The following is a 13,933-nucleotide window of genomic DNA, read 5'->3' as shown; positions in this document are numbered from 1 at the left end:
AGGAAGTCAAAATTCACAAATCTCCTGTCGATTGTTTATGAGGCAGTTAGCAGAGAATTGGTTGCCCCTGCTTAATTAATAACTCATTACTGAAATTTGATTATATGCTTGAATGCTTTAAATGAGTTCTAACATAGCGTCGGCAGAGTGGCGGAGCGACAAGGTAGGGCCGCTTGCAAAACCTCCTTTCCAGGCTCCTGCCATCAGAATTTCCCGACAGTCACACGACACAGGCCTCTTTCACTTTCCTTCCAGGGTCAACCTCCCTGGTGTTAATATGTTGGTTTAAAAGGTGTTCTTGGGTCACGTGGACTAAATAGAGGTGGGGCTACAATTTGGGGTGGAGACACTTCTAGAAAAAACTGACTTGAACATAATTTATTGGTCACTTGATCAGAAGAGACATATGTAATATTGTCTGGGAGTGCACAAATTCGGAAGGTGGGAGCTCTTAGGGGGCAGATTAACTGGTGGGAAGATGGAAAACGCTCTATCCCTTAAGTGCTGTTGTTTAAAAAAATAGAGATTCAGTGTGGCTAGTTGCCATGTGTGGACAGACTGGCAGGACCAGGGCCCAGGAGGTCTAGGCGTTATCTGACCCTGAGTTCTGAGGCTGGGGGTGTGGAGGGAGGTGCTGCTCCACATGGCCTTGTGCCAGGGACAGAAGGAGAGAGATTAGAGCCCACGTTAAGGTGACATCAGAGCGTCCGGGTGTCTCTGTTACATCTCTGGATTAAAGTGATGCCTTTGGGAGACGACTGGTCTGAGAGGCTGGGCTTGGGTGTGGTTGGAAGGGTAGCTCTCTACAGACTAGTGATGTGGGTGCTGCCCCTCATCATCCTTAAACTTCTAGCCCCCCACCATCACTGCCCCCACCCTACACCCCACCGCCTCCATCCATCAGACAATTGGCTTTGCTGGGGCAGGCTCTGGCCAACAAGGGTTCCCTGAGCCCTCTTCTCTTTCTGTTTTAGGTGCAGCCAGGCTGACCTGAGCAAGGGAAGAAAGCAGAAGGAGAGGAGATTCGTAGCTTTGCTCCCTCTCTGTGCCCTGCCAGACACTGTGGCAGGAGATGGACGGGAGGAAGTGTGGGAGATGAGTGTGCTTCCCACCAAAGCGTTCCCTTTAGTGGATAATGGGGGCAAGTTCCCAGGCTAGCCCATAAAAAATCATTAAGCTCACAGTGGATTAATTGGAGTGTATCTGTTGAATAGTATTGCTGTTATGTTATAGGCAAATTAGGACTTTGTGGGCTAGCCTGTGACCTGGCCACCACTGGAACATTATTGCATCATTTTAGAACACTGTTATACTGGAACAAATGAAAGCGTACAATCTAAATTCCAAATAGCTGACTCACAAACGAACTTTCGGGAGCCAAGCCTTTGTCATCAAGGGCTGCCAGTTCGCAGGCTCACACAGGGATTTTAAAGGCTCGTCTTCAGTCAGTGATCAGGGTCTGCTCGGGGAGGCCCTGTCCCGTGGGGAGAATCCTCAAGGAGTTTGAAGTCTGATTGCTTGTAAGAAAGTAAACTGCAGCTCAAGGCAGACCACGATAAAACCCCGAGTGGAGGGACACACAATATGGGTGCAAAATTTCAGAGGGAGGAAAGGTCACTGCCATCTGGTAGGGCCAGGGAAGGCTTCTGGGAGGAGGTGGGAGCAGGATGGGGCCTTGAAGGGCGGTCAGATTTCATTGAGGGTGGTGGAGCATTCCGGGCAGGCATAGAAGTGGGTTGGTCAACGGTACATCTTGGGGACGGCGACCGGCCAGGCCGGCTGGTAAGGAGGGTAATATGACCGGCCTGTCTCCTGCCTGTGATCTTAATTGAACCAGTCAAGCTTTCAAAATGAACAGTTGATCATTTGATTAAGAAGGGCCTTTGACTCTTTCAAGACCCACAGAGACTGATTTTTATCAAAGTGGATCAGAATGGTTTGCATGGAGGAATGCTGACCCGATTTGGGAGGGAGGCTCCGTGTGGCTCCTCGGGGGCCCGCCTGAACTGCTCCTTCTCCATGGAGTGGCCTTCAGTGGGGTGGGCGTTCAGGGCGGAGGCCGGAAATTGCTGCCCCATTCAGAGTGGCTGGGTCCCACAGCAACGCTCACTCCTGCCGGCGACGGGAACTTGAGGGAGCCCTGCGTCAAGGGTAAAGCCTGGGTTTTCCCCAATGGCCTCCAAGATGGAATGTCTTGCAGCGACTTCATCTTGGCTTAACCAGCTCCAGTGGAAGGAAAGTTCGCTGGTGTCTGCCATGGAGCCGAGTTGTCAAAGTGCTATTAAGGATTTTCAGTTATACAAAAAAAAAAAAACGGAGTCAACTTTTTTTAAACTCTAATTTATTATGCTTGATTACGCAGCTGGAATGGGAAGGTAGCTGCTGTTTTAAATAACTCCTCACAATTTCTTAAAGAAATGATCTTCAAAGCTTTAACGGGTCAGTGGCTCAAGTACAAAGGAAAGATTGATTTCCATCCTCCCACCCTTTGTTCCCAGAGTTTAAAACAGACACGTTTGGGTAAATTAGTTTGTCTATGTTATTAATGGAAGAAGTTATTAAACTCCCATAAATATACTGTGGTATCTTGCTTAAGATGCCAAATTTGCTTTCAGGGGGGAAAAAAACAACTCAAAAAGAAAATGTGGAAAAGCCCAGAAGGGTCTATTGTTTTTTTAAAAATTTTATTTCGAGGCATGAATTTGGATTAGTGAGCTGGAGAACGGGGCTGGCTCCAGATAGCCCCCACGTGGCGGGATAAACACCCACAGAAAGAGAGCCCCGCATATTTTTTTTAAAATCTCTGAATTTAACGGGAAACATTCAGAGGCTAGGGTGTAGCAGGGGTGTGGGTACACGTGGGTGGGAGGGCACAGCGAAGTATTCTTTCCACCATGAAGGGGTTGATGAGGGACTGCCCAACTTTTAAACCTGAGGGGCTGGTGGACATGTGATGGCTGAGGGGAAAACATGTTCCCTCTCCAGGGCCCTTTTGGGGAAGGGGCTCAGAGAGGACTCCCTGAGTGAGGGAGGCAGCCCATAACCCACGTCCTGGGCTAGAGTGTGAGGGAGACACAGCCACAAGACCCACCCATGGGGGACGGTGCCCCAAGAGCTGGAGGTTGGCGGCTCCAGTGTGCTTCTACGGGTAATTCCCCAACTGTGTACTGCACTTCACAGTTGATAAACCTGAGTTCGGTGTCTCCTTAAACCTCACAGTGACCTGGGAGGTATCTTAAACAAGATTTGTGATCCTGATCTTGCAGATGATAAAAGTCAAACGCAAAGCATTTTTCCCCCTGAGTTGAAAAGGAAAATAAAGAAAATCATCGGAAAAGTAAAGAAAAGCATAAAGAAGAAAACCGAAGTCACCGCCAGCTGACGTTTAACATTTTGGAGCTTTCCCTTTTGGACTTTTCTCAGTGGCCACACACACGCACACTCACATGCGGGTACACACACGCACACACGTGCATACACACCCTCACTGAACGCTCGGTGTCCCAGGCACTCTTACAAGAGCTTTTCACATAGTAATTCATTTACTCTTCAAAATGACTATACCAGGCAGTCCCTTCATTTTACAGATGAGAAAACAGAGGCACAGAGAGGTTTTGACTTGCTCGAGGCCACACAGATAAGTAGTGGTGGGAGATAAGATTTGAACCCAGACAGACGGACTGGCTCCAGCCTCGGTCCTATGTGCCTAACCACCCAGCATTTGGCCTTTTTGTACATCAGTGGACCGACTTAACAGAGGTGAAATCCTGCCATATCTGTAACATGCCCCATGAGCATTTCTGATGCAATTACAGTTCTAAAATGATTTTCAGTGGCTGCACCACCAGATGGAGAAGTTTTGATAGAGTTAGCTGTCTTGCGTGGGGTCCCACAATCCAGGACCAGAACTGGGGTTCTCGGGCTCACAGTTCAGCACTCTTCCCACTGTGCACACTGTAGAGATAGTCACAAAATGAAACAGAGAGAAAGCAAAACTCCCAAAGAAGCCAGGATGCACTGTCAGATTCTGAAGCGGCCCTGGGAGCTTCTGTGACTGCGGAGGCAGGACGTACAGCCCTGGGGTGAGACTGTTTTTCCTGTCATCTAGTGTCCCTATCCTAAACCCTGTGTGAGAAATTAACTTTTTAATTCAAGACTAAGAAGAGCTCTGTGTCCCCCGAGAGGGTGAAATGCTTCTTTGCTTTCCTCCTCTATAAGTATTTTTACCTTTTCACTTCTGTTACCAGGAAGCTCCAGGTTAAATCTGAAGCTAACCTAGGGCAACTACTCGATCCCTTACGACCTGCATGCTCCTCCCTGGCTCTCCCTGGTCTTGGTGGTCTACTCACATTTGCATTTTCCCAGTTTCTGTATTCTGTTTCCATGTTTCCATGACACATGTTACAAGGTTTCCTTGAACAGTAACCTCCCTTGTGCGCGCAGGTCCATCTGCTTGGGACTGGCCGCCTCACGCTGTGGGGAGAGCCGGGAACGACCATTTTGAGCATTCAATTTTGCGCTGTGTTGCTGTGTATAAAGCTCATGAACAGCCAGAATCCCAATTAATCGTCCTCTCACGCATCCTGAGAGGAGACTGACCGTGCTCAGCCTCATTTTAAAGCCGAAGAAACTGAGGCTCGGAATACAAGTGGCTCAACCAAGGCCGTGCCCAAGGCGCCCTCCCCCCACCCCAGGATGTTTCTGAAAAGCACCGGGCGGCTTCAGTGCAGAAACAGGAACGCCGCTCCCCTCCCCTCTCCCTTCCTCTTGCTTCCCTGTGTGTGGGTGTTTCGCGCACGCACTGTGTCATGCTGTGGCATGTGAGCTGACTGGAGGTACTACACTGAGGAACCTTTTTATATTTTGAAAGATATATTAGTTTTAATGAATTATGGCAAGTGAAATTGGTTTTCCATTTCCAATAGCAATGTGATGTGTTCTTTTAAAATACATGTATTGAACTTGTTAAGAAAAAAGCAAATCAACTTAAAGTAAAATTTTGAGGAAATAGTAAAAGGACAGGCATGCAGGGGCCAGCCCGGTGGCGTAGTGGTTAGGTTCGCGTGTTCCGCTTTAGTGGCCAGGGGTTTGAAGGTTCGGATCCCTGGCACAGACCTACATAACATTCGTCAGCCATGCTGTGGTAGCATCCCACATACAAAATAGAGGAAGACTGGCACAGATGTTAGCTCAGGGACAATTTTCCTCAAGCAAAAAGAGCAAGATTGGTAACAGATGTTAGCTCAGGGACAATCTTCCTCAAAAAAAAAAAAAAGGACAGGCATGTAAATATAACCAAACTGGCGAGCCAACCTTATCCTTGGCTCCCTGCCAGCTTATGACCACATTTGCAGATTTCTCATCTATGCAGATAAGACTCTAGAAGACCAAATTGTTCTCCAGACCCAAAGGAATGAGTGCCCAATGTAAGAATTTCAGGCCAGCAGCAAGTGAGTTTCTTTAAGTTTGAAGGCAAGCCACCTTTCGAGTCAAATGTCCAAGGACCAAGTGGTGTCAGGAAGTTCAGGTTAGGTTCCCTGTAGCCACCGTGGCAGGCCAGTTAATCCCTCGATTTGTTCATCTGAGAAATAGGTGATCTCTACCTGGTCAGGTTAAAGTTGAGGTACTTCCCCGAGATGGCTCAGGCTTGCTTCACCAAAAGTTGCAACGCTTCTCTCCTTTCTTCTCAGCAGGCCCAGCCACACGAGACAATTCACTTTCAGGTAGCATGTGGTTGCAAAGGGCCAGGAAGAATTAGCTGCGTGAGGCACTCCCAGCTCTGGGAACTGCCCGTTTGCCCTGGGGGAGTCATCGTCTGGGCCTCAGTGTGCTCATCTCTAGGATGAAGGGAGACGGATGCACTCAGGCCTGAAATAAGTAATAGCTGCCTGGAGTGCTGTGTGTAGGAGAACTCTGAAGCCACACCCAGGCTCTTGGAAAGCCAAGGGACCAGTGAGTGACCTCCAGCATGGCCAGATGATGGCGTGATTGTTGACATCGAGAGGGCCCCAACAGCCAGGATCCTCCAGGTCTCCGGGGTCTTGGGGTCAATGCCCACGATCTCTAATTCTAGTTGTTTCTAATTGCCCAAAGCCAGCTTCTAAAGAAAGCCTGCCCACTTGTCTTCCTTCCTTCCCCTCTTCCCTTTTCCTAGCCCAGTCTCCATGGTGATAATGTGATCCCCATCTCTCAGGAAGGCTGCTAGGCTCATGGGAGCCGTTTGTAGGGACCATACAATTTATGATCCATCCTGAGATACTTTTGAAAATGAAAGGGGCACTCTCCATAATTCTCCCGGGACCACAGCTGTGACCTAGGACTCTCCTGGGGAATTGGCGTCACTTAAGGTCATAGTTCTCAAACTGCCCACTCATAAGGGATCCTCTACCAGAGGGCAGTCCCGGGCCCTGTCTTCAGACATTCTGAATCGGTGAGGGTGGGGCCTGAGAACTGGCATCTAACTAGCTCCCGAGGGATGCTGATGCTACAGGTCCATGGGCCACATTTTGAGAAGCCTGACTTGGAGCCTGTGTGCTTAACAGTTCTTACAACTCATTCACAATGTTTTCGGATTGACCCTTACAAAAAGCCCAAGAGGCCTGGAAAGTTCTTACCCATAGTTCCGTGTTAAACTAAGGAACTGAGACTCAGAGAGGTTAAGTGATTAGCCCAAGGACACCCAGCTACAAGAGGAGAAACCCTGGGCCAAATTCGGCTCCTCCAGCTCCCAGGCTCCACTTGCCTCACCTGGTACAGAGCCTCTCAGCTCAGGAGCATGTCTAGGGCTGAGCTGGGCTCTCTGGCTCTGCAGCAAGGCCTGCTCAGCAAATGCTCTGACCTAGATGAAAACTGGCTTCTTTTGCTTTATAAACACCACTTCAGGTCAGCCAGGAGGTCAGAGATATGGTGTAAGAAGTTACTTTAGCAATACTTTTGTTTATATTTATATTTAATTAATGTTTTAGGGTTTTAATCATTTTGATATATTCATAATTTTTAATAGGCTTTTAAAAAACCTTTTTTTGCTGAGGAAGATTTTCCCTGAGCTAACATCCTCTACTAATCTTCCTCTTCTTTTTCGCTTGAGGAAGATTAGCCCTGAGCTAACATCTGTGCCAATCTTTCTCTATTTTGTACGTGGGTTGCCACCACAACATGGCTGATGAATGGTGTAGATCCATGCCTGGGATCCAAACCCATGAACCTGGGCCACCGAAGAGGAGTGTGCAGAACTTTAACCACTAGACCAGGCAGCCAGCCCCTTACTAATTATTTTATATATATATTTTGGTGAGGAAGATTGGCCCTGAGCTAACATCTGTGCTGATCTTCCTCCATTTTGTATATGGGACACCACCACAGCATGGCCTGATGAGCAGTGTGCAGGTCCATGCCTGGCATCTGAACCTGTGAACCCCAAGGCTGCTGAAGCGGAGCACAGGAACTCAACCACTGTACCGCTGGGCTGGCCTCCCTTAATAATTTTTGATATTTAAATAATCAGGTGTACATTATGGAACATTTGTGTTAGGTATTTTCTATGTTTTACATCATTGAAATGGAGTTCCATTTCTTTTTTTTTTTACTACCTTTTTTTTTTTTTGGCTGAGGAAGATTAGCCCTGAGCTAACATCTGTGCCAATCTTCCCCTATTTTGTATGGGGGTCACCGCCACAGCATGGCTGCTGGCGAGTGCTGTAGGTCTGTGCCCGGGAACTGAACCCCGGCTGCCGAAGCAGAGAACGCTGAACTTAACCACCAGGCTGTGGGGCTGGCCCCTGGAGTTCCATTTCTAACACACCAATCTATTACTCAACTTCCATGCATTTAATACTCATGTATATTTTCAGGAACGTAGTGGGGGACTGCCTGTACTATTTAACCTCTCTGTGCCTCAGTTTTCCCATCTCTAAAATGGGGCAGGTAATAGTGTCTTCATAGTAGGATTGGGGAGAGGATTAAAGGAATTAAAGCAGTTAGAATAATTATTGGAAGAGTGTTTGGCAAATGCTGAGTGTCCATAAATGTCAGCTCTGTTTTTTTTATTCTCTGCTGGACACTCATTTTATTCTGCTCTTCACCATCTTTCCTCATTTTCACACCTGTCCATCAGTGAGCTCTTTCCAAGCGGAGGCCTCTTTTCCGTCCTCACTTTGCCCCTCCGAGTCTTGCTTGTACACAGTAGGTGGCTAAGACCTACTTATTGAATGAATGCAGAGTGTAAAATGCTTAGAAATCCCAGGAACTCACCTCTGTAGAGGAAAGCCATGAAACCCAAAGCATGAATGACGGGACATTTCACTGAGGCTCTGTGGAGGTTGCTGGAACAGCTCAGTTTGGCCACAACCCAGCTTCTAGCATCTCACGTCCAGCTGCATGGAATGTGTTATGGGCTCCACAGCGCTGTTCCAGACATGAGGCCTTAACAGGATTTCCAAAGTGAGTTCCACTGTGGGAAGGCCTGGAATCAATGGATCCAATGGGAAAACTGGAAACGAGTTGGGAGCGTTGCATTCAGCCCTGCCGGCTGCTGATGGATTTGCGAGGGATGAATGTTTGCCTGTGGACGCCTGGCTATGAAAGGAAAGCAAAGCAAAGCGAGAATCTCAGTGGATGTGGGAGGTTTTGTGGTTTGGTCCAAAATCAGAACCAAAAGTGGGAATGAATCTCGTGTCCAATGACCACAGAAGTAGACTTTTGAAAATAAAAATTCTCATTTGTCAGTTGCTTGGTGAGCAAAGAGGTTTCCTGGTGCTCAGGGACTGGTGACAGGAGGAGCCTTATGGAATCTTGCCAGGTTGATGAGTTTCTTGCATAGCCCTAAAGATAACCAGCCAATGAAAGAAGCAGAGGGTGCAACATGAGCATGCCTTAGATAATAAAAAATATCTGGCTTGGGAGCTGTCTTGTATTTAGTGCCCACTGCGAAACAAACCGCCCCCAGACAGAGTGGCTTAGCCGACCACCATCTCTTTATGACTCTGTGGGTAGGTGAGCTTGGCTGGGCTCATCTGGGCACTTCTTCTTTCCTGAGGGTGCTTCCTCATGCCTCTAGGGTCATCTGCAGGTCAGTGAGGCAGCTTTGCTTCCAGAGGTTGGCTGGCTCTTAGCTGGGAAGTGGGGACAACTGGCCATTTACCTTCATCATCCAGCAGGCTGGCCTGGGCCCATTTGGGGGTGGTGTCAGGATTCTAAGAGAGAGAGAGGACAAAAGGATGCATGCCTCTTAAGACACGCTCTCGGAATTGATATCTTGTTGTTTCTGCCACATTTTACCAGCTAAAGCAAGTCAGAAGGCCAACCTGGATTTAGAAATACACTCTGTTAAACACATCCCAGCTCTTGAGGGAGGGAGCTGCAAAACCCCACTGCAAAGGGGGCACGCACATGGGGTGGGAAATTGGGCCATTTTACAAACCACCGCGGACTGGGCGGGCTCACCAACCAACCGTTAGGGGAGGGAAGCAGATAAGGCAGTTGCATGCTGAGAATGAGCATGGCTGAGGATTTGGAAGGTAAGCACTCTACTTAGCTTCCTGGCTGCCTGTTGGGAGCAGAGACAGCTCATACGGGGCTGAAGACTAGGCCTGTGTGTGTGGAATGGCGAATGGGGTGAGGTTTGGATCCTGATCCACTGCTGACTAGCCATGTGGCTTTGGTGGGGGGAGGGGGGTCAGTGAGTCCATCTTAGCCTTAGTCTTACCATCTGTAAAATGGGATCACAGTTTCTACCTCCCAGGGTTGCTGTGAGAATAAAGAGGCATTTGGCCTGCCATATGGCAGGCCCTGGAAGAACAGCTGCAATAATGAGTAGTACATGCTATCAATCAAATGGCAAATATGTTGAAAGATAATGAATAATAATGAACAACCAGAATTTCTCCCTAGCAAATGACCCTGAAATTTCTTACCCTGGAAGGCAGAGCGGCGTCCCAGGTTTGTACTAGCAAAGGCTGGCGCCTCCACGATGCAAACACCATTTGGCCAGCAGAACTGACCGCTAGCCACTCAAGGCCTCCATGACCTCAGATGTCTCCCAGGGCTCTGTGGGGGCTGGGGCTTTTTTTCCCCAACAGGAATCCCAGTGAGGGCACACTGAGCTCTGGGTAACACACTGAGCCCAGGGTCTGACCTTGGCCCTGCACGAAAGGCCAGGTGCAGCGAGGGGAGGGCTTATTGAGACAAGGCAGCGTCTTCATGAGTCCAGGAAAACCTCTCTGGTTTTATCTTTCGATTCCCTAGACCAATATGCCAGCGTCTCTGGGCAGGGAGACATCAGGACAGAGAGCAGAGAATTATGTAGGGTTCCAGACCAACAGTCTTGAATACGTTCTATATCTGCACTGTCCAAAAGGGTGGCCACTAGCCATATATTGAGCACGTGAAATGTGGCTAGTGCAAACAAGAAACTGAATCTTTAAATTTAATTGGTTGCATAGCCACTTGTGGCTAGTGGTTATCTTACTGGACAGTGCAGTTCTAGACGGGTGAGCCCCTGAAGAAAGAGGGCTTTGTGGATGCTAAGCCACACAGCCGTCAGGTCTGAGTGGGTTGGGGACATTGTCCTGGAGCCTTGTGGGAGCCAGGGGAGGTTCCGGGTGCGAGCCACGGGGCAGCGGGCCTTGGTAGAGCCTCCAGGGTTGTCCCTGGTTTCTTCCTATTTCTAACCAGGGCTGAGAAAAGAGGAAAGCCTGTGACTCTGCAGATGTCCAGAATCCAGGGTAGATTTGCCCTGTCCCCTTGCTCTGTTCTGAGTGGCCACTTGTAGCTCCCCCAAAGCCCACAGCTCTGTATGTTCCCTCCTCCTTTCTTGTCAAGTCAAGGGGGAAGGAGAGGACCTGCCAAGGATGGAGAAGGGTCCTTTCTATTTGGATGGTTGCTTTTGAACAAATATGGCTTTTGAAAACATTAAACTAGTGCACACGTGTACACACACACACACACACACAGTTTGTTTGTGATGGTGGTTACTTTTGGAGAGTTGGGACAAGATGCTCGGTTTGGAAAAACTGGAGAGTTTGCCTCTGCTTTAATTGGCTTCAAAAAGATGACAAACCAAATCCGCCTCAGGGTTCGCTCTTGAAACTCACATTGGAATTTATTTCAGGACCTTCCCCCAGCCTCAGCAGAATGCTGCTTGTGGGTCTGCTGGCAGATTTCGCCTAGAGATTTTTTTCCCCAATTGCCTTTCAACTCCAGCAGCAATAAACGGCCCAAACCAATCACAGTCCTTGTAGGAAAGCTGGATGAGAAAGCCTCTCTCTGCCCACCTCACCCATCTCTCAATCCCCTGGTATTTCTTAAAGTTGGGACTTTATTGCAGGCTAACGTTCTAGTGTCCTTTAAAGGATAGACTCTTTGTGGATCCTTCGATTAACTGACTGCGGTGGAGACCAGCGGCTCCTGAACCGGCTTTTTGCACGTGGCGTGGGCGAGATTAGTTTCCTGCTATCGGCATAATTTACAAGGCTCACATACCCATGTAAGGACTTGGTGATTACATGGAAAATATCGTATAAATACATAGTAATTACAAGTTCATGCAGATTACTTGGTATATACATTTGAAGTTACCGAGTAGTTCAAAGATTAATTATCCTGTAACTGGCTGTATTTAAATCATTTTTTCTCATATACGAATACACTGAGGCGGACTTCAAGGCTAGCGAGGATGGGGATGTGATGAGTATGATCTGAAAAGAAAAAATGAAATTTGACAGGCATGGATTATTTAAGGCATGCATATGTGAGCAGAGCAGCCACTGCACTTTGATGCAAATCGTAGGGGAAAGAGCAAGGAGATGGTGTGTAGAGAAAGGTGCTGAGGAGAGTAAGGATTTCCTGCGGGCGACTTGAAATTTAAACAAATAATCATTTAAATGGCGGCCCGGCATTACGTTCCGAGTTGTGTGCATTAATGTCAACATCTGGTACCAAGATTTTGACAATTCTATTAAAATGCCCCAGCACTCCCTATCTAACACCTGTTAGCTCTAATTTTCTTTCCTGAGAAGCACACCAGTAGACAGGGTAGATTCCAAATCATTTATCACTTTTAAAGTGCTTCCATATGCGTGTTGGACCCAGCCTGGCCCTAGGCAAACGTTTTCTGAATGCATTAAAATTCAGGACTATGTTTTTTTTTAAGTGTAGACACCAATGTTTCATTGAATTCATGTCTGGTAATTATTAGCTTAAATTATGGCTCACACATGACTTGACAAAGTGGACCATGAATTAAAACACACACACACATACACCGCCCCCCCCCCCCCGAACTCTTCAATAGATGCACCCAACTCCTACTGCTCGTTATTGAGATGTCAGTCAGTAATCATTAGGCAAACACTCTTCATAGAGGGAACTGCTAAGAGGCCCAGGAGTCCCAAGAGACAATCTAAAAATGTCAAAAATGTTACAGTATAAATGAATGACACCAACAAGAGAACACGTGTTAGTGATGCAAGCAATTAGTTAATATACTACAAGTTTCAACCTCTGAGCAAAACAGGCAACAAAAATTTCCTCTTGACAAAAGGCTACAGATAAGATCAGGTTGATTTCCAGACAATACAATCCTCCTAAATTGGAGCGGCCCACTAGGAGGCTGGGAGGAGGGATGATGGAGGATTCAGGGATTTGTAGGGTGTGAGCCCCCAGGGTAGGTCCTGCTTCGCCTGGAAATGACTGGCTTGACTGCTGGGCTCTGGCCGCGGGGAAGCCGAGTCTGAAACGAAGGAAGACGTCCTGTGTCCCATGGATCCGCTCACGAAGCTACCTGCCCGCTCCTTGCTGGGGCTTGAGAATGAAATTTAGAAGGTCGAATGAAATTTTATTGCTGTTTTCAGGGAAAGAAGGTGCCTACAAAAGGTGACAGGGGTGAGGATGTTATATGGACAAATGCTTGTTCATTGCTTTTCAGAGATTTTAAAAACTAACTATTGTATATTGTATAGTTTCTCTTTCTCTCAATATATATATACACATGCACAAACATAGACATAATATACACACAGAAAAGATGTTTTAAGAAAAAATCCTGCTACATTTATACACATACAGAAAATATGTTTTAAGCAGAAATACACATGATGTGCACTTGGGCTAAGGATTTGAATACATCCTCTAGAAATACCAGGCAAACACTGAGAATACAAGAAAGCAGGGATGAAAACCTGAGTTCACCAACTTAAATATAAAAAAATTTGTAGACAGTTAAAAATGTCTGCCCCTGTACAAACGCACACCTACACTTTCACACTTCCTCTGTTTACTAAATAACATTTCAGCACAGTTTTCATCTTATAAGGAAAGTGTTTGAAACTTGGAATAAGTGCACTTAATTAGAGGAAGGCTGTGAAAATGTGCACTAATCTGATATGACTAATAGCAAAGTGCATGAAATTGCTAATTAGAATTTCATTAAAGGTACTGCTTTATCAGACTGTGAATATCACAACCTTTAAAATTCTTTCAGGAGGGCTTAATTCCTTTTCAAACAGAAATATTCTTTAAAGACATTTGATTTGTTCTGAAGGAATTCATGGCTTAGGCTGGAACTTAAAATGTTGCCGATATTCCAGGAGGTGCTATCAGAATAGAAATAGACATCAGGGACTTTGTTTCATTTGCTGCATGAATCCCTTCCTCTCCCGCCTCTATGGATTATTGTTCAAAAAACCAGTCATGAAAACAGAGTTGAGTCCTTGGTTTACTCCACGTGTAATTTGTCTTGTGCCGAAGCAAAACGTTTATTCTCTCCTAAAAGAATACAGGGAAAATTACTTAAAAAAATTTAAAGTCACCAAAAATAAAATTAAACATCTTAATTTTCACACTCATTCCAAAAAATAAAAGGGAGCAGACAATAAAATATTTTTTTCTTTAAAGGAAAAGGCTATTCATTAAAAAAAAAAATTAGCTGACAGCCTTC

General features: G+C 46.7%; 1 long non-coding RNA gene across 1 annotated transcript; it reads right to left on the bottom strand.

Moving 5' to 3' along the window:
• Positions 1 to 2,340: 2,340 nt before the first annotated feature.
• On the bottom strand, positions 2,341 to 5,859 carry LOC138923173 (uncharacterized). The gene is made up of 3 exons (XR_011436415.1): positions 5,604 to 5,859; positions 4,350 to 4,473; positions 2,341 to 3,954 (listed from the first exon to the last, which is right to left on the bottom strand). It is a non-coding gene; the product is annotated as an uncharacterized lncRNA (long non-coding RNA).
• Between the last annotated feature and the right edge of the window lie 8,074 nt (positions 5,860 to 13,933).

Source organism: Equus caballus, chromosome 1, assembly GCF_041296265.1.
Source record: "Equus caballus isolate H_3958 breed thoroughbred chromosome 1, TB-T2T, whole genome shotgun sequence".
Classification (NCBI taxonomy): domain Eukaryota; kingdom Metazoa; phylum Chordata; class Mammalia; order Perissodactyla; family Equidae; genus Equus; species Equus caballus.
The sequence above is the reverse complement of the archived record's forward strand: the minus strand, read 5'-3'. Positions and strand labels throughout refer to the sequence as shown.